Here is a 27,108-nt window from a genome sequence, read left to right on the forward strand (position 1 = left end):
AAGGAAATTTCCTAAAAAATGTCCATTTAAGGATCTTTTAAACAATCTACATATCTCGAAACAATTACAGACACAGAGAATTAAATTATAGTTAAGACTGAGAAACATGAATCTTCTGACTATTATCCTTCTTTAACCACTAAAAGTGTGGAAGTTTTCTTTCTTGTTATTTTGAAAACTTAGATCAAAATTTTAATCCAAGCACTCGTTTTTCTCATCCTTCAAAAACATTTATTCAACTCAGCCAGTGTTACATAAATGGGAGAAATAACACACAGGATCAGATATGTAGAAATGCCCAAGCATAAAACAGTAATACAGTTTCATTATTTCAGCTGAAAAAAGAATAGAAACATGAAACCCACAAGATATAGCACAAGTGGTCCAAACAGTCAAGCAATGTATTTAGATACCCTGAACATAACTGGCCATGGTACCATGTATATGGTGTTTAGCAACATCTATTTAATAATGACTTCTAATTCTAATTCTAGGTTTTCTCTCCCAAATTCTCTCTAGGTTGTGTTAGAGTTTAATTTAAAAATAATATTAATTTTTAATCTCCCACATAATATAGTTAACTATTAGATAAAATAGAATATATGGTGATAGTAACACACAAAAGATGATCTATTAAAATTATTTGACATAGAACAACTTGTACTTTTTTTTAAAATAAAGAGGCAATGGTGAGCCACAAGCTCCAGATTATTTTATTGAGACAAAAGGACATTATGATTCATTGTATAATATATGTTTCCTCAGGAAACACCAAATATTGAATGGATCAAAGCTTCTCAGAAATGAAAAAAAAAACATGCAGAAAAAGATTGCCAAATTGGCAATGACAAATTTCCTATCTTTGTTTAAAGAACATCAATCTAGAAGTGATTTTATCTTCCAACTAGCCTTTCCCTTCTTTCCACTAGAAATCCATTGCAACGTACGTAAGAGCTGAGATTTTTCGTTCTTTCTCATCTTCATTTGTCATCTTTCAAAAAGTCACCGGCTGGAATCATTTGGACCAGCGGAATAATCAGCCCTGAAAAGGATCTTCACACAACGGTAGGTACATGGAAAAATGAATTGAAGAATTTTTACTTTGAATACTCAATTTTCCTCAGATATTCAAAGATACCATTTTCATGGGCTTTTTATAGAACATTCATTTTCACCAAAAGAATAAAATGTGCCTTACATGAAATTTGGTAAGCCATAAAACGCATTAAATTTTGAGAAAGTCTATCTGTCAGAGTAAAGCATTCATGTTGGACAACTGGGACAATTAATCCATCCAGTTACACAATCAATCAACTTTTCCCCCCGATGTACTTGAATGTTTTTCGAGCTTCATAGTGATCAGAATACTATCGGATGTACTCTGGGAGAACTGTTCTAAGTATATTTTTATTATTAGTTCTGCCTTTGCTTTTTAAAACTTTTTATAAGAATGTGTCATAGGAAAAGTGATGCTTAAAGAAATAACCATATGCATGTATAATTGAATATTCAGTGAAATTTTATTCCTAGGATTCTTTCAAAACTTGAATTGTTCAGCCCACACACTCAACCGATGGGCAGAGTTGATTGTCAGAAAACCAGCCTGCACAAAGCTGCACGGAGTTGCTTTCCTGGAACTCAGGCTATCATGACTTGAAATATATTGTAAATTCTGAGCCAATTAAGAGTAAAATACCTGGACACCTGTTTTTTCTCTGCCTGGGTCTTTGATGTACCATATATGGATTTTTGGAAGTAGTTTGAGACCGCTCATCATGGACTAAAATAACTTAGTAGAATGTTGTTAAAACTAGGATATATATTACGTGACAATTTTTCTTTAAACTATATCTAGTTTATATCTAGCAGGCTAAATCTTTTCCTATCTCTATTTTTGAGATGTCCCAAGAAATTAAATTTAAAACATCTGATCTAATTAAAACATTAATATCTCAAATACAAGTCTGCAGAAATGTATCAAGTAATGTAAACGCTATTTAAAAATACCAAGATGTTCAAATCCAAATGTGTCCATTTCAAAGCAGGTACTTCTGAAAGCAAAAGCCTTACTTACAAACTCTCCAATTGCATAGAACACTTTATGAACAACTCTTGCCATTATCTTCAGGGTCAGTGCACAAGTCAAAAGTCAAAACTAGGTCTATCGTTTTATAGTTAAATGTTATAAGCCTACCAATATCGCTCCACATTCACACTGAGTCCAAAATAACATTCGGCCAATTTCTTAGAATGTTACAATACTATTCCTCTGCTACCTCATATACCGAGGGTTGGGACACTTACCAAATACTACTTCAATTAAATAAAAAAAAAAAAAAGACAGAAACGCTGATCGGCCATCGTGCTTACTTTCAGGGGGACCCAGGGGGAACCGTAAGGATGAAACCTCTGTGCTTGATCTTGGTCCTTGCGGCTCTTGTAGTATGTTTCCCACTAAGTCTCATTAACACATATGTATATTTTTCTCACAATTATTACTTCAGATTTCTTTTCACATTAATGACGTTACCCTTCCTTATATATTAGCAGCTATCAATCACTGATGAAACACTGTTCCAGTGCTTTAATTTAAATTTAAAATCGAATTTAATTTAAATAACCACACACGGCTCATGGCTACCATGTTGGACAGTTTAGATCTATAACATCAAGCTGCATTACACAGACACGTATAAAGGTGGGTCCCCACACATTAGCAATTTCACAAGCATGTAAAGTAAATTTTTGATCTAATATACTTAAAGACAGTATTTGAATATCCTTGAACATGTTATTTAAATTTGTTGGACTCTGTTTCCTCATTTACAAAATGAGATAATTAAAATAGTTTTTCTCAACATCGAGTTCATGGATCATCTGCCTCAGAGGAATGAATATGCTTTTTGCCAAGGACTCAGGAGAATCGCTGCATGTTGACTTTTGAGAAACTACAAACATTTACATTAGCACCTACCATGTGTAAAGAACCGGGTTAAGCACCAAGAAAGCTACTAAATAGTCAAAGTTGCAAAGGATAAAAAAAGCCACAAGTTTTGGGTTTTTATTTTTAAGTAGTGGAATGATGATCAATTTCAAAGTAGGGATAGATTAATTCCAGTCTTGGGAAGAGGAAATTAATTCCAAAGTAATTTCTACCAAAGAACTACAAAATCTATTGTATCAAATGGAAAAGATAAAAAATCTTTTTCAGAAGAAGACTAGGACTTCCACAAAGCAGGCAACATAAATTACATCATTCTGAAACATGAAATAATGCTACTTCCACCTACTCTCAGAAACTTGAATAAAAGCAGGCCATTCGACAGGTCACTCAGGTAGTCTGACCTTGGCCATATTACTAAGTGCATTATAGATATGACATAATTTTTGATAAGCCAATAAAACATATTGACATATTTAAAAGGTCATATTATGTCTTACTGACCTGATCTTAAAGCTGATTGTCAATATTTTATTAACTTCAGAATATAAGAGAAAAACACTTTCTTCTTTTAAAGGATCAGGCTTTGATTATCTAAACAATGATTTTTTTTTTCAAAACAAATTTGAGAGTTTCAATAATATAAGCAGTTTAGCATAAGTAGTTTAAGTAGAAATAAGCCTTTCTCCAACATAATAATATGAGATTCATGATGATTAATAACTACTGACTGTTAGAAATGCAAAGGGGAGAACATCCTTGGCATATGGGCAGGGTAACTTGTAATATTCAGCCTGTCATCTTTTGAGTGTTCATTCTGTTATAGGCAATTTTACAAATGCTTTACAAACATTATCTAATTTAAACCTCAAAGCAAGTCTGACAAAGGGACTACTATTAATCCCATTCAAATATAAATAAATTTAGATTCGAAATATCCATGTCTTAGCTGGGTTGTTCCTAAAAGAAGTAATGCAAATTAGCTCCAATTATAGGCCATTGAGAGGCTGCTTTTTCTTTCTAACACAGTATTTTCATCATTTTCACCAAGTTCATTACCTCTGTCCTGTTGTGGAAGGGAAGCTAATCACTGTGGTTGGGTTAAGAGATTAGGAAAAGAACAGATATTTACTACAAAGATTTTTTATGACTATAACTTTTTGATCTATTTCAGGATATCCTTAGGAAACAACGGTACTTTTAGCTAATTCTTTGTCTCAACAACAAAAAATGGTGTGGAATACTTTTCTATACTAAAGATTTGGGCTTTTTGCCAATTAAAAATCAAGTCCTGGGCCCGGCCCCCTGGCAGAGTGGTTAAAGTTCCACGTGCTTCACTTCAGTGGCCCGGGTTTGCAGGTTTGGGTCCACTCACCAGCCATGCTGTGGCAGTGTCCCACATATAAAGTAGAGGAAAACTGGCACAGATGTTAGCTCAGTGCTAATCTTCCTGCGCAAAAAAAAAAAAAAAGAGAGAGGAGGACTGGCAATGGATGTTAGCTCAGAGCAAATCTTCCTCAACAAAAATAAAAATAAAAATCAAGTCCTGAATTTTTCAAACACCCTGACTAGCCCTTGGATTGTCAGCCCTTGCATCAAATGCCCTCCATAATCCAATAACCTATCACTAGCTAGAGAGGACAAACTTGAGTACTTGTTCCACAGAAGTGTCTTAACATTTTTTGTTTCATTGGTGATATCAATACAAGTTTTAGTGGCATGTTAGGGGCAGAAGCCAGGTTGAAGAGGGAATAGGAAGTGAGAAGCGGGGTCAGCAAACCTAGATTACCCTTTCAGAGAGCTTTGCTATAAAGGAAAGAGATGAGGAGAGAGTGGTAACAACAAGAGAATGCATGGTTGAAAGTGAATCTTTTTAAAAAAGATAAATAGAACATAAGTGATCGTTGTTTTCTGGGGAAAACAAGCCAGTTAAAGGCATATATTGACATGCAGGAAAGAAAAGGGAAAATTGACAAAGCCCTGAGAAAACACTTGAAAAGGAAAAGGAAATATCTAGATATCAATGACTTTACAGTGGTGTGGCCAGTAAGTCGGCGAAGTTCATTTCTAACTGCTTGCATTATTCTGAAGAAGTAGAAGGAGAGTCATCTTGGTGGGGTGGATGAGGGCTCAGGAAGAGGTAAAGAACTTTAATAAAATTGGCATCAACTTGGAAAATTATAGGCCTCTGGGGAACAGGGAAGAGCAAATCTAAGACACTTGAAAAGATTGCAGGACAGTGCCGAAGGACCATAAATTTGTGATGGTTTTGACATCTGCCACCACTGTTCAAGAACCTGCAATTAGGGCTTAAGGAGACAGATGATTTATGGGAACCCTCAAGTTTGGAATTAGCAAAGGAAAGTGCCAGACAAACAAACAGGTGAAGGGTCTGAGGACAGCAGGAAGGGAACGCAGTTGTGTGTCCCATATAAACCCTCAATAGAGCAAGACCTGTGCTTTCTTAGCCCAGAGCACGAGCATTTTGTACATTTGGCATGCCCTCTCCCTATTTTATATTATTTAAGCCTCCTTTCAAAGGCTGCCTTCTCAGCGAGGCAATGCTTAATCTTTCCTCTATCCAAAACTAATCACTCTGAATCCCTAATGTATTTGTTTCCTGCACTACTTTTCAGCTAGTTTTATTTCCAAAATTGTATTTCCAAGAATTGCAACCACTGTACTAGGTATTAACATAACAAATTGTAGCACATAACATTTGAGTACTATACCTGAGCCAACTGCCCTAGGCACTTTCCAGGTACTATTTCACAACAAATCTGACAATAACCTTAGGAGCTGAGTATTTTTATGAACGTCATTTTCCACATGAGGAAAAAGAGTCTCAAAGAGGATTCCATGATCACAGAATCTCTAAGCAGCAGAGACAGAATTCAAACCCTAAATATCTAAATGAAATATGAGGCACCATGAAACTCCAGAGACTATCATTCTGCCTCCCTTGGGGCCATTTTTGTACTGCCTTGTACTGTAGCTCCTTGGCCTGTAGACTCACAAAAGGCATGTGCGTATCCCCACAGCTCCTACTTTAGCATATTGCACAAAATAGGTGCTCAATAACATGTTTCACAACCTGTTAATGTTCAAAGTCTAGAACAATCTCGAACTCTTGAATGAGATATAAGGAGACATTTTCCCCATTTGGAATTGATTCCAATGACAGGCTCTACTATAAGCAAAGGATATGATTTTACCCACAATCTTTTCTTTTCATTCAATACTATCCCAGCTTTCACTGAGAGCCTAGGCATTCAGAGGACAAAAGAGAAACTCTTTCTTTTCTCTGATATAGACTTTCAGACTGTGTGACTTAGATACATGTAATAGTTTTCTATTGCTGCATAAGAAATTACCACAAATTAGTAGCTTAAAAAAAAAAAACATTTTTTATCTCACAGTTTCTTTGGTCAGAACTCTTGCCTTGGCTTGACTGGATTCTCTGCTCAGGGTCTTACAAGGCTGAAAAGGTGTTCCCAGGACTGTGTTTCTTGCTGGAGCTCAGGGTCTTCTTGTTTCAAGTTTGCATGGTTGTTGGCAGAATTCAGTTCCTTGTTTGTAGGACTGAGGTCCCGACTTTCTTGTGGGCTATGAGCCAGGGCCACTCCCAGCTCCCATTGCCCATCTACCATTTAGTTCCACGTGGTCCTGCCTACAACATGGCTCTTTGCTTCAAAGACAGAGGAAGAGCATTTGCTGCAGCATCAAATCTCTCTGATTTCTTCTGTCTCTGACCTATAGAACCTATTTTAAAAGGACTCACCCAATAAGGTCTGGCCAGCATGTGCCAGCAGGGAGCAGGAATCTTGGGAGCCATCTTAGAATTCTGCCTGCTACAGAGAGTATACATTCTTATGCTTGACTTTGACATATCTAACTTAAAATTGTTTATTTCTTTTTTCCCTTAGCCTGGTGAGAGTCAAAGAGGCCCCAGAGGACCACATCCACCTGAACCACAGAAACCTCCTCCTCCTCCTCTACCACCTTCTCCTTTTGGTGCAGAACTTGTTCCATCCCCTCCTCCACCCAATGGTCCAGGGAGAATTCCACCACCCCCTCCTCCTCCCCTTCCTCCTCCTCCTTATGGCTCAGGTTATCCAAATCCACCTTTCTAACCAAGACCTATCCACCTGGACCTCCATTGTTCCCTGGATATCCTTCAATTTATCCTCCTTTCTTTACCTCTGCATCCCAAATACTAACTCCTACAGCAAAGGACTCCACTACAACCACAACAGACCCCACTAACCCCACAACTACTGCTTCTACTACTCAAAATACAACTATGACTTCTACGACCCAAAATACAAGTTATCAGAGCCTTTTAGATAAAAATATTTCCATTTGGGGATGAGGATGAGATGTTCCAAAAGCTCTGAGCTTTGGTGAGAAATAATCTTAGAAAGAAACTGTGAAACAACCCACGTAAACATTATGCCAAAAAAGTGAAAATAAAGAGTTGAGCAACAATATAAAACCTCCAGTGTTGTCATAACAGCCACCAGTTTGTCCCCAGTTATGTCACTCAGATGAAGATTACTGCTGCCAGAAGTCTGGCCTTTACCATGAGCCCAAAGAGGTAATTAGGAAAAAATACAGTGAGATATCTGGACTTGTACTTAGGATGATGAAGCTAGAAATGAGTACCACAATCCATCAAACAACTACAAAACACAAAATAACATGTCAATAGATATTAAAATTAAATAATCTTAGCTCTCCCCACAGCATGCCCCCTGAAAAATTTCTGAGAATCACCTGATCATTACTTATAAAAAGGCTTTTATATGATCTATTCAATCCCAGAGCAGAAATGCCTGTCCAGAAAATCTAAATATCTAAATGAAATATGAGGTACAAGTCTTTGAATTTGATATAAAAAATCATTTTCCAACCTAAGAATAAAACAGATGATGGCTTCAGACATCATCTATAAAAGGCTGATGGCTGAGATTTCCAAGTTTCCATTGCTTCCAACTATTAGCTAAGGTTTTAATCAAAATTATTATAACATGACTATTTGGGAAATGTCCTCATTATATCATGAGAGCTATATCTTTCACACATTTTTGACTGTTAAAGTATAGAACTCCATTTTTCTTTCAGGACACAATACCTATATTGTCAACAAACACTTATGAATCAAAACTTCTCAAAGATGCCTAAATTTGTTTACATTAGTGCCCCCCATCTGAGGTTTCTCTTTCTCCGGTTTCAGTTACCTGCAGTCAACCTCAGTCTGAAAACATTAAATGGAAAATTCCAGAAATAAATAATAGATTTTAAATTGCGAGCCATTCTGAGTAGCATGATGAAATCTCGAACCACCCTGCTCCACCCTGCCCGGGACGTGAAGCATCCCTTTGTCCAACGTATCCATGCTATATATGTACCTGCCCATTAGTTACTTAGTAGCCATCTCAGTTATCAGATCGACTGTGGCAGTATCGCAGTGCTTGTGTTCAAGTAACCCTTACTTTACTGGATAATGGCACCAAAGTGCAAGAATAGTGATGCTAACAATTTGGATATGATGAAGAGAAGCCATAAAGTGCTTCCTTTAACTGAAAAGAAGGTGAAAGTTCTCAACTTAATAAGGAAAGAAAAAAAATCATATGCTGAGGTTGCTAAGACCTATGGTAACTTTTATTACAGTATATTGTTATAATTGTTCTATTTTATTATTAGTTAGTATTGTTAATCTCTTACTGTGCCTAATTTATAAATTAAACTTCATCATAGGTGGTCAGATATAGAAACAGCTGAAAAATATTCAAAAATATTTGGTGAAGTGTTAGATTTGGGTTTTAAAGGAAAAGAAATAATCTAGAAATAACTCCGATATTTGGGGCCCAAGCAAGCGTGTGAATAATGGTGTCATTTAGTGAGAGAGGAAAGACCAGAGAAGAATCAGGATGGAAGGAATTGGAATATCCTAAGTTCTGCACTGGATATGTTAAGTTTGAGATCTTTATTTAACTTCTGCATTATATTTTATTATATCCATAACATATTAGCACAAACTTAGCATCTTAAAACAACACAAATGCACTATTTCACAGTTCTATGGGTCAGAAGTCCACACAATAGCACGGCTCAGCTAGTTCTCTGCTTAGTCTCACAAGGCTGAAATCAAGGTATCGGCAGGGCTGCAGTCCTTTTTGGAGGCTCTAAGGGAGAATGTTTCAAGGCTCATTCATCTCTCCCAGACATCTCTTCTGCCTGACTCTTCTTCTGCCACATCTTTCTGACTCCACCCAGGGAAATATATCAACTTTTAAGAGCTCAAATGATTAGACTGGGCCTACTAAGATGATCCAGGATAATCTTTCTATTTAAAGATCTATATCTTAATAACATCTGGAAAGTCCCTCTGCAGCAGTACCTAGATTAGTGTTCGATTAAATAACTAGGGAGTGGAAATCTTGAGGGGCACATTCTTAGAAATCTGCCTACAACAACTTCCAAGCAGAGATACTGAACAGGCAGGATATATGCAAGAGCAGAATATATGGGAGGACTGAATTTAACCAGAACACCAGGTTTGCCAGGAGAGAATGACAGAAAGATAGATGAGAAAGAGAAGCTACTCAAGGAATTGTGGTTATATATAAGCTAAGTCACACCACAAAGGCTGGTGTAGGCTTATTGGATATAAAGAAAACTCAAACTTGGCTAAGCATTCTTTTACTTTGTATTATTATCAAACATGTGAATGAGCAGGGAAAATGATATGCAGACACCAAGAAAACGTGGTGTGAGTGAGTGAGTGATATGGTTTTCTGGTACTTCTCTTCTTCCTCACGTAGGCACATCCAAATTTTAGAGGGCTCAGCCTATGTAGACTGAAGAATCTACCAGATCACAGACTCCAGAACTGACCCTTAAGCTGTTTTAGGCATGGGGAGGGGTGCATCGGCACTGAAAGGTCCACTATATTGCCTTTTAAGGAATTTCTTGCTGAACCAATTATTTACCCTATTTTTCATATTTTAGTTCTTAGTGTGCCATTAAGTCAAATCAAGGTTTCTGAGCACTGAACATGGACAAGGCCTATGAGAAGATATAAGCAAAAGATTATAGGAGTGTACTATATCATCTAAGCTGGATAACAACAACAACAAAAGACATAAAGACATGAGTGTATTTATTATGCTTTATTGCCATTTGTCTTCACTTCCCGATAATGTATATGTAACTTCTTATATGTCAAAAGAGGAAAAACTAAAAATTATATTTCCAAGACACAGCTAGTATTCTGAATGTGATTTGATTCAATCCAGTGGGGTACATTTACACGAGATGTAGAAGGCAGAAGTAGGGCAGAAGCCATCTTCTTGTTGCTTTGGCTACTAGCAAGGAAGATGAGACAGATGTGTTTGAGGCAGCTGACTGCTGCTTCATGGGTGTGAGGCAATTTGGCCACAGTGGTAGCAGCAGAAGCAGCTTTGTATCACAACTCTGAATCACAACTATAAGCACACAACCTTAAGGCCAATAGACAGTGGAAGCCCCTTAACTTCCACTCCTTCAATCATTCTTTCCATTGCTTTGTAAACATGTGGTTATCTGTGTGGACTCCCTTTCTACTTGAAAGAATGGTTTCTTCTCTTGAATAGAACCATGACAGTACAAAAGAAAGACAGGAAACAAGGAATAGGCCATATAGTCAATAGATAACAGACCACTATCTAATATTGTATCAGCCCCTTCGACCATGTCAACAGGGTGCCTATTATAAGCATGTCTCCTTCTGTCTTAGGGTTTTCCCTTGAATCATAAACCAGCTAAACCTGGCTTCTTGCACACAACGGCACATACAACCTTTCCTATAAAAAATACTCTTTATCCCACTCACTATAAACTATATGTCTGCAGGAAATTTTGCTGGCTGCCCTCAGCCACATCCGGATCCTTTTACTACTGTCCTTACTTAACAATTTCTCCTCTTTTAACAGCCATGTATCACCTCCATTTCCTCACCTAAGCCACAAACTAACCTCTAGAACATGCTCCTAGCTTCTTCGGTGAGTTTTAGACCCTGCTCCATTTTCTTCTGCCCTGCTCTGTCTCCATCGCATCCTTCACCATGGCAGCCCCCTTGTTTTCACCCCACTCGATTCCTAGTTTCATAGCTTCTGACCACATCACTTTCCATCACCTGCCAACATCACTTAAGCCAATCATCAGAAGACCATTCCTTTAAATAGAGATATCCCATAAGATTTCTTCATCTCAAATCTGGGGCTCTAGAATCCTCTTCTCAGGCCCAGTTTTCTGTCTTTCTAAATTGCCCTTCCCCTCATTCTATTAAATATCCTCTTCAGTCTCACTAGGTTCATTAACTCCTCTTGATTTCTCAGTATATGATTACCATTTGGCGATCACGTGTTTCCATTTTCTGCCTGGATCCTAATGTTGAAAAAACTATAGAGTGATAGATGGCACACAGTAATTTTGAGTGAATAATAAATTGACTATGACATTTAATAACAATAACTAGCAAGTATTGTAAATTTATTATAGCTTGAAACTGACAATGCAAAATATAGATACTGAAAGATAGATAGATAAAAATAGATTATATATATACTGTTCTACAATACATGTACTAGTATTTTCCTTCTTTAGATGAGGCTCAGAGAGTTAAAATCACTTAGCTAAGAAGAAGCATCTTATTAGTTGGAGAGCCAGGACTCCAATTCAAGCAGATCCAATTCTGACACCCATATTCTTTAGGCAATGCTTACAATTTCTAGCATTCCCATTTTTATTTTTATGTTATGAGCAACTCTCACTGTTTACTTTCTCTGCTCCTCCTCCTGGATCAATGAACATTGTTAAGGTAGATCACAAATCTATGCTGTCTGGACAGGCTACATATTCCTGCCATTTACTGCAATAAGTCCATTTTATCTACTCCCTCATATTGTGAGCATCCCAAGAGCAAAGTATAGAATATTCATCTTTATAAATATGGGAATTAAAATCTCAACTATTTGGAAAATGAAAATAAAATTACACCTGGAGCCAGGATGAAATGACAATATAAAGAAGACACCATGTATATACCCATTCCTCTTATCTTAGCTGAGTACATAGGACCTTGCCAAGTCTACTCACAAGGATGAAAAATAATCTCACCTTGGTTCCTGTTAGGTACTCCTTATTTCACTTAATGACAGTCCTGCTGGGTAATGTTTACTTCATAGTGGCAGCCTTCTGGGTGTGCCTCTCCACATGGGTTACGTCATCCATCACTGCCAATTACAAACAATATGGATATAGCAATACCAAGATGGATGTGGCTTCAGAATATTTACCGTGGGCCCAACAATCCCAAGTTGCCATTGGAGAATCATATCATTAAATAGTGGGGTTAAGAAATCCACAAGTATCCAGAAAAATCCATAGGTCAAAGGGACCTTTACAGAAATATTTATTCCAAAGAGTCATTTTGAAGGAATGTCAAATCTCTCAGAGAACTCCTAAAGTGAGGAGGGGAGTTTAAATGTCAAAAGAATTCAGATTATAGAAGGAGCCCTAAGGTGTCAGAGAAAAATCCATTTCTCTCTTCTTTCTGGACATACAGCTAGACTACATTTCCCAAGCTTCCTTGCAGTTAGGTGTGGCCATGTGCCTTAACTTCACCCAGTGGAATGGGAGCAGAAAGTGATGAGTCACTTCTAAACCCAGCCACAAATCCTTCCTATGTGTTCCCTGATGATCTTTCTCCCTTCCTACTGTTAGAACAATGACCCCCAGGGAAACCTTTAAAATCACATGTTGAAGATATGTGCCATCATCCTTGTACTTTCAATGACTATATGTAAACAAGCCTCCCCAATCTTAACTCTGACAACCTATGATGTCAATAGAAAGTTATATGAGGAAGAAATTAAGTTCTGTTGTTTTGAGCTATTATGTTTTGGGTAGATTTGTTCCTGCAGCCTTGTCTACTCTAACAAAAAGTTTGGCAACAGAGAAATTCTAAAGTAGGGTGCTGCACTAAGAAAGGGAAAGAGAGCTAAGAAACAGTTTAACAATCAAATAGTGGGTTGTAAGGATATGGAATTAATAGGATGAAAAGAATGAGAACATATTATGCAGTGACAAAATTTAGGTAAAACTGTAACTTGCAATAACCTGGAAGATAGACCATTCATATGCCTACTGAGCCTGTAACTCTAGGGAAGTGGTCAGAAAAAGCCAGAGTTTTCTTTCCCCACCTCCTTTGCAACATTTATAATGAGTGTCAGATAATTTATTCTTTAAATATGTTTTTCTTATTTTTCTTGTTTTTTGTTTGTTTGTGGTGAGGAAGATTGGCCCTGAGCTAACATCTGTTGCCAATCTTCCTCTCTTTTTTGCTTGAGGAAGACTGTCATTGAGCTAACATCAGTGCCAATCTTCCTCTATTTTGTATGTGGGACGTCGTCACAGTATGGTTTGATGAACGGTGTGTAGGTCTGCGTCCAGGATCCGAACCCACAAACCCTGGCCTGCCGAAGTAGAGCGCATGAACTTAACCACTACACCACTGGCCCGGCCCCCTATTTTGTTTTTTTATAAGGTATTTTCTAAATACATTGTAAGTTCCTAGATGATAGATAGATAGAGAGACAGAGAGATAGATTCTGATATACGTACATATATTATTTTCTGAATCCTCCTTGGTGTTTAGTAAATAATCATAACTAAACAAATAATTAATAAGTGATTGTTTTCCTTTCTGCACACTAAAGTAGATTATGAAGGGGTCTTACTCTTTATTCTACACCAGGGAAATGTTCTCCATCTAGGATGGAAAGGAGTTTTGATGCAATACAATTGGATGAGATAGATAGTCTGGGATGGAATGGGATGCAATAGGATGGAATGGGATGGAACAGAGTGCATTGCACTTTATAACCCCTTGTTCTGTTAAATATGTGCATGTATATGTATCCTGGGCCATACTGTTCAATATATTTCTGACTGTTATTTACAATCATAAAATTTTTTAAATACTGACTTAGGACATTAGAAAGAATGTTACTTTAATGTTCTACCATTAATCTATGCTGACTAAAGAGGGGAAGGACAAACAAAGAGAGCTGACAGATTGTGAGAAAGTCAAAGGGCCAACGGACTGGTGTTCCATGTAAGATACAAGTGGGAATAGTTGAACATGTAAGCTTAAACAAAGGTGGTTGTGGTCTCTGAGTGAGATGTTTGAATGAGTGATTTAGAAGTGGAATGTATTAGGGTAATAAAAACCCAAAGTCTGACTGCAGCAATGAACAGTTAAAGTAGAGAAGAGAAACGTCATTGGAAATGAGAAGGTCACAGACGAGAGGACACTGGATCGTTGGGACACCCAGTTGAATATTTAAGTCATCCAGGATGACTTTAGCCAAGTAACAATACCAATGACAAAAGAAATGAGAAGGGGTGACTACAATGAGCAGAAAGTCAGCATGCAGAATTGAATGAAATCAGCTTCAAAGGAACATGTGTTACAAAAGAGGCTGAAAGAGCAATATTTTCCAAATATGATATTTTAGCTTTGATTCTCAGCATTCTGGTTATGAGGGAGTAATTAAAGAGACCATATTTACAAGTGAGATGTTACCATAATTTAAGTTGGCAATAATATTTCCATAAAAAAATATGCCTCTAGCCTGAGCCTCCAGAACACCCAACCATGGCCATTTAACTACATCAGATTCTCCAGAAATCAATAAGCTTTAAGGCTTCTCTGAACTTAGGTTTTCCACTCCATCCAGACTTGCTTCTCATGACCATGCACACCCCAGGTTCAGAGTGACTAGGACACAGGAAGCCTAAAATTCACAAAATCTCCATCAAGCTATTGCCAAGTATGCTATGCTATTACCTGTTGTGTATACTTTCTAAGTGAATGTTAAGTAAACTTGTGAAGAATATTTTGTCTTGTGAGTTTGAACATCATCCTGAACCCAAGACCATTGCTGCTAGTAGAGCAGAGTAGGTGTTGCAGTCTTTTAGTCAGTGCATCAGTCATGGTCCTGTCAGGAGATACAAAGAACGTCAGTTATTTTTAATAGAGAGAATTTAATATCAGGTACCATTAACTAGGCATTATGCATTGTTAACTGGATAACTGAAAAGGCAAAATGAGAACACTAAGGTATCATGGAGACAGCAACTACAGAAAGAAGCTAACACTCCTAGGGCTAAGGGAAGACAGGCAATGTTTGGAATTATAAAAACTTGGAAGCTTGCAGGAGGGGTCTTGCAGCGTGAAACGCAGACCTATGAAAAAGCTGAACTTTTTGACTGGTGCTAGTCTCTCTGAGTTTAGAGGAAGGTTTGCTTTTGTCCAGTATGGAGGGATGCTGGAAGACTGGTCCTGGCATTTCTGAGATAATTTAATGAGGCTGTTTCTGTAAGTATTGGGAAAGCTGCAAACAGGGTTTAACAGCTGACCAATGTTCTTTTCCTAAGGGAAAACCCTTAACTCAAACCCAAACTTAAACTCAAACTCTCATTTCTGCAGTATTTAAATCCTCAGTGGTCATACAGTTTCCCCTTAAATTTAACCATTGAACATGAACATACTAAGCAGTTTTTGAGAGAATCCCCTGGATTCCATAGGCCTCTCTGTTCCTCTTTTTTAGCAGCAACCCCCAGTTTTCCCCTTAGTAATCAGGATCGATCATTCTAGCCAGTTGGGTAACCCCCTTACATGTCTTTGTTCAGTGGCATGAGAAGACCAAAAATTCCTGGTAGATACATTCCTCTCTTGGCAACCAAGACCTCCAAACCAGCATAGCTCAAAATTGCAGGAACAGGAAGCAAAAATTCTGTGAGTGGGCTATTACATACAATAGTGAGAAGAGTGCTACCGGCTGTACCTCCATTCCTGATCTCATAAATTCTGGCCATGGAAGAGATAGGCTCATATATTGGTCCGTGATTCAAAGTATATATGCATCATGTAAAATAAAACCCCATCCTTGGACAGTTTGTACTCTGAACTGGCATCATAAAGGCTTCAATAGGCCATTCCACTGTCCTATTAGGTTACCTATTAGGCTACACTCCTATGTTTAGGAACGTGTGGTAAGAAGAGTGAATTCCACATGCATGAGCTCATTCCACACTCTTGCTGTGAAATGAGATTCTTGATCAGAAAGATGTTGCAGTAGAATACCACTAGTGAATACAGCATTCTGTAGGTCCATATATTGCGGTTAGAGCAAAAGTATCATGGACAGAAAGGCAAATCCATGTCCAGGGGACATGTCTATTCCAGTGTGGGCAAATCACTTTCCCCTCTATGATGGGTAGGGTACAATTTAATCAACTTAACATCAGGCGTCCAGGAGATGTTTCTCAAAAGGAACAGGAAGGAATAGATTTTCTTCAAAACTCTAAATCTCACTGTAATTCTGCTATTTTTATTTGCCAGAGGATGCATACAGTTATCTCCATTTGCCACATACACTTTACCATCACATCTGCTAAGTCTCAAAAGGCCCAGGCTGAAGAGCAGCAGGTACTCTACTCTGGATGCACTATAGGGCCTCCTGTTGCTCTCGTCCCCTCTCAGAACTGGCAGCTTGATGTGTTACTCAGTAAACTGAGACCAGGGGTAGCTCACTCAAATGTCTCCAAAATCCAAAAAGCGCTAACAAGCATTCTGCCAGAAAACATGGAACAACATTTTTAAAGTGCTCATAGAGAGTAACTAGAAACCTAGAAGTCTATACCCAGAAAAAACATCTTTCAAAATTGAAGCAAAATAAAGAGATTTTCAGACCAAAAAACTGAGAGAATGTGTTACTGGTTGACCTGCAATAAAAGAAATTCTAAAGGCAGACATTCAAGCAGAAGGAATATGATCTCAGATGGAAATACAAAATGCAGGAAGAAATGTAAAGAACTGGAAAGGATAATCATGTGGGTACATCTAAATAAATAATGACTATTTTAACAATACCAAACTGTGTTGTACAGTTTAATATACATGTAGAACTAGAATTTATTTTAATAATAGCATAAAAGTTGAAAGTAAGTAAATTGAGTTAAATTGTAAGAATCTTGCATTGTCTGGGAAGTAATAAAAGTACTAATTTAAAATAGATTTTAATAAATCAAGGATGTGTGTTTTAATCTCTAGAATAACCACTAAAATCACGATAAGAGAATCTATTGCTAACAAATCAATAGAAGGAAAATGAAATAAGAACTTACCTGATTAATCCTAAAGAAGGCAAAAAAAGAAAACATAACAAATAGGACACAGAAAACAAACAGTAAAAAAATAAATTTAAAGACAAAATCATCAGTACTTAACATTTAATGTAAGCAAACTAGATTATCTAATTAAGACACAAAGATTATCAGACCTAATTTTTAATATTATGTATTGTCTACAAGAGATTCTCCTTAAACATAAAGACACTCAATGATTGGGGTGGGGCAGGGGGGAATGGGAAAAAAGTATACCATGCTAAACACTATCCAAAAGGAAGCCACTGTAGCTATACTAATAGCAGATAAAATAGATTTAAAGGCAAGAAGTATTAAAAGATATAAGGAGGCACATTTCCTAATACAAAAGGATTAATCCAACAATAAGTTAATTTTAAATTTGTTTTAAAACATAGCCTCAGGGTATATAATGCAAGAACTGACAGAACTAAAGGAAGAAAAGGGCTATTTTAACAGGGGAGCAAACAAATCACTGACTTTAATTCTGCTAAATACAGATTTCTTTAGGAAAAAAATTCTATCTGTTAAATAATTTTATTCAATAACAACGAGAATCCACCCGCAACCTGAATTTCCTGTTTCAAAAGACAATTGCTCCTTTAGGTATTGTCCTAGAAAGTCTCTAGAGATCTCTAGATTAAAAGATTTAAAGTCAGATTTTAATTAAAATTTCACTTGGATAAATAGTTTTTGTTTATAAAGGAAGTGTGTTTCTATTTGCTTCAGAGACTCTAATCCTTTGCTGGCTATGACTCATGCGGAAATTGTTTCAGTTTTGATGATGTTCATTCTAAGTCCTTCGTGGCCAATATTCCATTACGACTGGAAACTGCACCTCGTATTTAAAACACTTGGCTGAAAGTGTATCTTGGCATCAAAACATGTTACAGCCCACGAAGAAAGAAATGTTACCTTTTTCACAGAGTATGTGACTAGAGAAGCTAACAGTTCATTAAGTATTCAGCATTAACTTAGGACATTTGCTGGATCATATAAATGTATAGCAACAGAATTATGTCAAAAATAACTAGCAATCTAATAGATTGTACATGAGTTCTAGTTATCAATTACATCAAATCATTAGCAAAGAAATGAAAAGGTAAAGAAAATTTGGCAATTTAAGATCAATTTCAACTCAATTCTCCCATACCACCAAAAGTTTTTAAATCACCTTTAAAATTTTAATATGCATTACCCCTCAACTACTAGAAACTCATCACAGCAGGATATTTTAAAAATTGAATGAAGTAACGACGAAATTCTATTGAAAGACCGACCTTTACTAATTACATGGGTCAGAACTTTTATATGTCCAATTTCATTTAATCTTCAGAACAATTCTATGAAATAGATTAGTACTACCTTATTTTGTAGATGACAATGTTGAGACACATGTTAAGTAGCTGACCATACAACACACAGCTCAACAGACGAGGGGAGTTGAGATTTCAGTCAGGCTACCTGACTTCATCCCACACACACTACTAAACTACCCTCTAACAAAGGTGTTCACAATTTTCGGACTGCGACTCGAAGACATAATTTACATAATAACCCAATATACACCCACATGTATAACCATAAAATATTTCTTGAAAAAATACTTACATTTAATTTAATCTGATATTTTCTTTTCTATTCTGATGTATCCATTCTTTAAATTCTGTTTGCTACTCCCTAAATTGATATCACAGATTACTAATGGGTTGCATCTACACTTCAGTAAGTGCTGTCATAAAAAAAGTATGTTAATTAGTTAGTGGTTGGAAATCAATTGGATTTGGGGAACAAAATACCACAGTGGAAAACAATTCAAGCTCCGAAATGTGTCAAATGTAAGGTCAATTCCCATCTTAAATATTTGTGTGAACTTGAGCAAGTTACTTGACTTTCCTATGATTCATTTTCTAATCAGTAATCTCACAATAATAACATAAATATCAAGGAGTTATTGTGAGGATTAAATGATCTAATCCATATGAAGTGATTAGCACACAGTCTAGGATGTGGTAAGAACTCAACAAATCCAAGTTATTAGGAAATAAAGTATAACATCTTCTAGCATAGGGTAATTTTTTCTCAACTGAATAAATATTATCTCATATGGATACATCTCTCAGTACCTGGATTCATCTTAAACATAAAATTGTCTAATTTACTATATCCATTTTCCATAAATTAAAAATAGATTATGTAATTTTCCCATATCTACCATCTTAGCTATTGTACCCATTCATATTGTTCAGAGAATGGTGATAACACCACATACTTACAGAACCCAATGTATCCTGGAGTATTTTCTTACCTCTTAAGTAATCCAGCTATTCATTAGCTACAAGAAATTTATTAAGCAATTTCCATATGTTTGATATTTTAAGTAGCTCAAAGGCCTATTTACAGTACCTTTAAATAAAATTATACATCTATCAAATTAAGATTAAGAAACTATAAACTCTGTTTCCTAATTTTCTCCTCCCACCACCAGATCTTTCCTCTTACTTCCAAAATGGAGACAAGGCATTTATTTCAACTGCCTCCTTTTCCCATTCTTCAAAATCCTTCTTCTCAAATATGCCAACTCTCACTGTACACATGTCAATTCTGCTACACATGTCTAGACATGTGGAAACTCCAGAATCCACCCCATTTTACAGCAGTCGTTCTCAAACAAGATTTCACTTTGTAATCACTGCAGGGGAGTTTTAAAAATAACTTTTGCCTATCTTCCTGACTCATGGATTCTGATAAATTGGTCTGAGATAAAGTCTGAGAATTGGGAATTTTTTAAAAGCTCCTCACGTAATTTTAATGGGCAGTCAAGTTTGAAAACCAATGTATTAGAGTATTATGCATGCTTTTCCAAGGCCTGTTCGTGACTGGATCACAGTTCTATGGATGAAGCTGCCAAACTGGCAACTGCAATGTTTCTTTGTTTAGGTAAAGAAAATCAACTTGGAAGATGACCTTCCTTCAAGCTTTCTCTCAACTCCAATAGAAATCCAGACAGAGGTATTTAAAAAGGGAGATTTTTCTGTGGAAGTTGTCTTTCTTCTTGAATTTTCAAATTGTGGCTACCTAAACTGAGTATCTGGCAAAAGTAAGATTAAGCAACAGCTTGCTTGTTCGAAAGAATCTCCTGCCAAGGTAGGTACTTAGAAATATAGATGTAAGGATTTTGATCCTGGAATTCTAACTTTTGCTCATATTCTCAAGCATATCATTCTCATGGTGTGTTAAATATATACAATGGAATATTATTCAGCCTTAAAAAAGAAGGAAATCCTGTCATTTGCAACAACATGGATGAACCTGAAGGGTATTATGCTACATGAAATAAGCCAGACAGAAAAAGACAAATACTTCATGGTATCACTTGTATGTGAAATCAAAAAACAAAAAAAAATGACAAACTTATAGAAACAGAGAGCAGAATGGTGGTTGCCAGCAACTGGGGGGGTGGAGGAAATAGGGAAACGTTAGTAAAAGGGTACAAATTTTCAATTTAAGATGAATAAGGTCTGAGGAGCTAATGTATAACATGATGACTACAGTTGATAACATTGTACTGTATAATTGAAATTTGCTAAGAGAGTTGAACTTATATGTTCTCACAAAAAAGGGGGGAGGGGTAAATATGTGAGATGATGGTTGTTAACTAACTTTATGAGGGGAAACCTTCCATAATGTATACATATGTCAAATAATCACATGTACACTTTAAAATATCTTACAATCTTATTTGTCAATTACACCTCAATAAAGCTGAAGGAAAAAGTAGAAATAGTCATGCTACCTAAAATACTCAAATGTATTTTAAGAAAGAAATATTGCCAGTGGTAAAGCTCACCAATTCTTTAAAATTTCTGAAAGAGTGTGTCAAGAATTCATGTTGACTGGTTGCACAATTTATATCCAATTTCACAATCTATTGACTCTTTTCTGCTGATATATTTTAATGGTCTCTAAAGTCAATCACAAGCAGTAGAGTCTTAAAGACATATAAAGACAGATTTGCATTTCTGTTGTTTTTATTTGAGTTGGGTTTTTTATGTATTTTTAAATTGCCTTTAAAGAGAGCTTATTACAGAAAGCAATTTTAAGAAGAACATACAACTGTAGAATTTGTGGACCTCTCTTCCTATGTCATTTTCAAAGCTAGTACAGATGACAGACACCACACTGACCCCAAGGCAATCTGTCCTCATGATGTTGCTTGAACTTTGCCTTCCCAGAACACAAGTTGCCATGTACTTGTGATATATTGCTGAAAACTATCATCAGATTAAGGACAGAACCCCTTTTTCTAATTCAGACACTGACGGACAATAATTGGCTTTTGGGAATCACTGGGGAAAAAACATATCAAGGCAATCATACCTTAGTAGAGTGATGTTAAAGGAAAGATACACATTGCACAATTCTTTTCCCTTCAGATAAATCTAACAGAGGAATAACACCTTTTGTTTTTAAAAAATAGTTGTATAAAGAAGTTATTTTTTTACAGTAGTCCAGTCACATTGACACTATCTGGGTCATGAATCTACAGATACAGAAATCTATAAGTTTTGATTAATTTTAACAAACAATATCAAAAGTATACCCAAATAAGTTATGACTCTCCAAACTAGTCACCACTAGAGGCAACAGGCATTTTCCAAAAATGCTTTTATTTTCCAAATGTATTCAAACAATTATCTGGGACTTGCCTTTCATAAAATACAAGTCCCATCATTTTGTTATAAAATATCACACACATAATAATATTGCTGTGCATATATGCTGCCTCCTTTCTCCAAAATGTCAAGCACATCTTTAAAAGGCTGTAGTGCTTTTTCTCTGTCATATTACTTAACATGCACTACAATCCTTTCTAAATTTTTATCTTAAATTAAGAAAAATAATGTCCATCAATTTGACTAACCATAGACAACCATTGGCCTGCTTTCAGGGGCAACATTAAAGAATGGAAAAATTAACTTCCATCTTCAGCCTGTTGGCTCTTATTGCATGTTCCATGGTAAGTTCCCCCAGTTTTAAATATTCTTGATATATTTCTTATTAATTATAACTTCAAACAAAATTTTGATATCAATGATGTCGTCCTTCTTTACATAACAATATAGTGTCAAGATGTCAACCGTTATAGACTTGTTCTTGTTTTCCTTTTTCTTTCGCCTTTACATACGACTATGGTCAGTAGTTGTGGGCAAGAAGGGACGGCGGGCAGGTAGAATCTGGGAGAGCTATCTCTTATCTAAGAATATTGCCTCCTTTTTTTTTCTTTTTCAAAAGAAGTACAATCAACCTGTCAGAAAAATACAATTTAAACTTACTGAATGTTTTAAGGCTACAGGAAATGGGAAAATATAAAGTTGGAGATTCAAGATAAATTTTCTAAAAGGACAACATAATGCATCAGTGCACAGATCATTGATTATACAATAGTTTTTACTGAAAATATTTGTAAAGACTTTAAATTAGAAAGTCTTTCTGAGGTCTAAAAACACATTGGTTACAGGTAAAATGTTCCTGTTAGTTGACTGGAGAGCAAAGTCCTACTTTACTCTTTACTCCACTCTCTACTTTTTCACATAAGCAAAAATAAAAACAGAAAAAGAAAAGTCATTCACTCAAGAATCACTTGTGATAATTCAAACTTTTGAAAAGCATTTGGTTAGGACCTATATAAGATCCAAAAAAATATCATGCAAAAGTAGCAAGTGATAAGTTCCATAGCCAAAAACATCAATAGAATAATATGAACCTCAGAGAAAGAACAGTTACCTTACTGTATGTTGATATTGGGGTGGGAGTTAGAGAGAAGAGAGAAGGCTCAGGGTATGTTTCACTTCTTTTTTGTTTTTTGGTTTTTGCTGAGGAAGAGTCACCCTGAGCTAACATCTGTTGCCAGTCTTCCTCTATCTTTTGTATGTGGGTCGCCACCACACCATGGCCACTGACTAGTGGTGTATGTTCGCACCCAGGAACGAAACCCGGGCCGCCAAAGTGAAGTGCACCAAACTTAACCACTAGGCCACGAAGCCAGCCCCCTTACTTCTTAAAATGGTGACAATCCACTGTGTGCTAAGTCCAGTGCTGAATGACACAAAAGTACCAATATAGAATTCAAAATTGAGATCTTCACGGATTGAGTCTTCATTTCATAGTATTTACCTGAGAAAAACTATTTAGGAATCAGTCTACATTATACAATGAACAAATATATGTCAACAGGCTCTAGCAATAAAACAAGTAGATAAAGTAGAATTATTATTCTGGTACATTTAATGACATTTGTATAAATATTCTTGGACAAGTGGTTTATTTTCAGTGAGCTCAGATTCTCATCTATAATATGACGTTGAGGTAGAACAATATTTTATTCCATGGGATTTCTGTATCAGAAACACCCGATCCAATTATTAAGAATGTATATTTCCAGACCCTATCCCAGGCCTGAGAAAAAAAAGACTATGTGGCTTTGGGGCCTTGGAACTTTGCATTCCAGAGGATTCTTATGCATGCTGAAGTTTGATACCACTAAAATAGATTTTTTTTTTTTTTTTTTGAAATTAACTTCTCACATTATTGTGTTATAGTTACATAAGGTATATAAAGAAAGCTTTTAAGGTAAATTCAACTGAAATCAATATATCAAATGAAAGTCTTAAGTCAATGATTATAATTAATTACCAAATTTATCATGCTAGAATAAACCATTTTTTTGAAGCATTGTGACGAATACGACTTCTCTGGTCACATTAATAACCTTTGGTTAAGATTGTTCAAGAGTGTCAATAGGTTAGAAAATAAAGGAAGTTCCCTAGACAAGTGGACTTGGGAAAGTTGAGCAAAAGGAAATATAACTTTGTTCACTACAGTACTTTTCAAAGACAATAACAGAGAAAATGCTGTCTTTGTTCCCTGTCTTACAACCCTCTGTTTCATACTGAGTATAGGCAACTTCTGAGAAGTCTTATACAAACCATCAATCTTGAACATTCTTTTTTTATTTATTTATTTTTTGTGTGTGAGGAAGACCAGCCCTGAGCTAACATCCGATGCCAATCCTCCTCTTTTTTGCTGAGGAAGATTGGCCCTGGGCTAACATCCATGTCCATCTTCCTCTACTTTATATGGGACGCCGCAACAGCATGGCTTGACACGTGGTGTGTCGCTGCGCGCCCGGAATCCGAACCTGTGAGCCCTAGGCCGCTGAAGCGGAGCGCGCGCACTTAACCGCTGTGCTACTGGGCAGGCCCCTTGAAGATTCTTATGAATTAGTGGCACACTTTTATTCCAGAGGCCTGACTGAAAGACTAATGCAACTTAAGATGAATTTTTTTCTAGTTTAAAAGATCATAGAATCCCATTTATATGAGAAGCAGAAGATTCTATGTCTTAAAAAAACATGAACTCAATACACAGATTTTCTCATATTAGAACTAAATCTTACTGGAAATAAAGTAAGCCCTCAATAAGTATCCGTTGAAGGAAAGAATGAGTGAATGAGTGTCTATGTAGTTGACTCCAAGGAATAATAAACAGGTTTCTGACTCTTACCTGCTAACTCAGGCCATTTTATAGGATGTCTGGCACAGAGATGGATTATAGGCCAAGTCTAAGTCCCAAGACAAAAGGTCTATGATTGATGAGGGATGTCTGCCAGGCACACAGGATGGCTAAGGGCAGCACTTTTGCCAACATCTGCCATCCCCAACATACAGAATCCTTTGTTTGCCAAACAATCTGTCCTCCAAGCTGCTCTGGTTAAGCTGGCAGTCTGGCAGTTTAGGAGTTGAAGACAGTAAAAAGAGTTAAAAAAAAAAAAAAAAAAAAAGGTAATAGAAATAAAATAGCATAGAGAAAGGGGCTACGGTAAAAGGAATTACCAAAAATGAATCAAAACCCTTAGTCTGAACTAAAGTGATTATAAGAAGTTATCAAATAACCTAGGCCAGCCAGTATTTCTCAAAACTCTGCAAACACCGGAGGATTTTGTAGAAATGCAGATTCAGATCAAATAGGTCATCCTGGGGCCCTGGAGTCTGCGTTTGTAACAAGCTCTCAGGTGTTGCTGATGCTGCTGGTCAGCAGATAACATTTTGAATGGCAAGGCCATGAGCAGCAGAGGCCATAGAAGCAAGCTGAGAAAAACTGAGGACTCCTTAAGGGTTTGTTCCCCTCAAACGTCTTCAAGGGAAGAGCCTGTGCTCTTTGCCTGGTGCAAGAAAGGAACTAGCAGACTGAAATCAGGTAAGAGAAATTTCTGCTTATCACTAACTCATGTAATTCATTCACCCCCAAATATTTACTGAACACCTGCTATCTACCAGGCACTATTCTAGATGTTGGGTAAACAACAGTGAACAAAACAGACAAAAAGTTACTAACATCATGGAGCTTACATGTAACATAGGAAAGGGAAGAGGGAATGGTGAATGTTGGCAGGGGGGTGCAGGGTGGGGGGGCAGGACAGAACAAGGTTGCAATCGTATTAGATAGGGTAGCCAGGTAGAAAGCGACATTTGATTAAAGACCCGAAGGAGGTGAAACAGCAAACCATGCAAGCAGAGGAAACAGGAAATGCCAAAAGTCTAGAGGAGAGGCCTGCCTGCCTGGTGTGAGGAATAAGGAGGTTAGTACAGCTGGTCCAGAGCAACAGGGGAAGAGAGGAACAGGAGGTGAGACCAGAGAGGTAGACGAGGGGTAGACAGCATATGGTCTCATGAGCCTTCACAGGGCTTTGGTTCTTATGCTGAGTGATATGTAAAACTTTAGTGCACGAAGTCAGTACACAGCCTCAGAAAAAGTCCCCTCCCACGCAGTCTCACTTTCCATCATCTGTGATGGTTTGTGAAAAAACGAAACTTCTAAAATATCTGAACAACATCCATTAACAATTACTTAATGTTGCCCATTAATAATAGTGTAATAGGGATATAAAGAACTGATAAATCTGACCTCTGACTTCAAGGGGCTTACAGTCTGTCTGGGGATACAGGATAGATTGGTATTACCAATACCAATACTATAGCCAGAGCAGGGATTAACGAACTTTGTCTGAAAAGTTCCAGACAGTGAACGTTTTAGGCTTTGTGGGCCTACAGTCTCTGCAGCACCCAGCCGACTCAGCAGATAAAGCCCAGAAGCGGCCACAATAAACAAATGGGTAGGCTGTGTTCTGATAAAACTTTATTCACCAAACCAGGGAAGCTGCATTTGGCCCACAGCTTTAGTTTGCCAACTCCTGAGCTACAGAGACACATAACAAGGCAATACAGCATATAAAAGCATAAATACTTCATTTATAACACAATCATAAGATTAACTCAACAGTATTAAGGAGTTTACAAAAAATAATATTTGTGTCATTGAGGATCGGTACATGCCAAATTCTATGCTAAATTCTTTCTGTCATTTTCATTCATTCCTCTAAAGAACTCTATGAGGTAGATATTGTTACTTTTTCTGTTTTATATATGAGCGAATTAATGCATAGAGAAGTTAAATAACTTACCCAAGTTCACACGGCTTGTGAATGGAGAAGCCAGGTTTCAACACGCCTTGATCTGTGCCCACATACTCTGCTTTTCCTTTCATTTCATGGAATGAACCGAAATCACCCCATTCCAAAACCAACTGGCACACTAGATCCCACCCCTCTCCCCTATGCAAGGAGGTTCCTCCTGCAATTATCTACTCTAAATATCCTACATCATCAATTTTTCCCTCTCTCTATTGGTTGTTTCCAATAGCACATAAATGTGGTAATGTCACCTATACGTTTTGTTTTATTGTGTTTTTAATTCTCCACTGATCTTACATCTCCCACAAATTAACATGGGACATTTTGAAAGAGTTGCCTCTGCACATCTTCACTTCTTTTCCAGTTCTCTCATACCTAC

At 36.8% G+C, this 27,108-nt stretch overlaps 1 long non-coding RNA gene across 3 annotated transcripts in view; it reads right to left on the reverse strand.

The window, feature by feature from the left end:
- Nucleotides 1-27,108, reverse strand: part of LOC147916474 (uncharacterized) — a 167,639-nt gene that overhangs the window by 8,851 nt on the left and 131,680 nt on the right. For all 3 annotated transcript variants that reach the window (XR_015553005.1, XR_015553003.1, XR_015553004.1), the window contains 2 exons: nucleotides 14,838-14,988; nucleotides 12,104-12,219 (listed from right to left, as the gene is read on the reverse strand). This is a non-coding gene — a long non-coding RNA (uncharacterized LOC147916474). The remainder of the gene's footprint in view (nucleotides 1-12,103; nucleotides 12,220-14,837; nucleotides 14,989-27,108) is intronic.

This window comes from Ceratotherium simum, chromosome 8, assembly GCF_057802395.1.
Source record: "Ceratotherium simum simum isolate JZ-2026a chromosome 8, ASM5780239v1, whole genome shotgun sequence".
NCBI classification, from domain to species: Eukaryota; Metazoa; Chordata; class Mammalia; order Perissodactyla; family Rhinocerotidae; genus Ceratotherium; species Ceratotherium simum.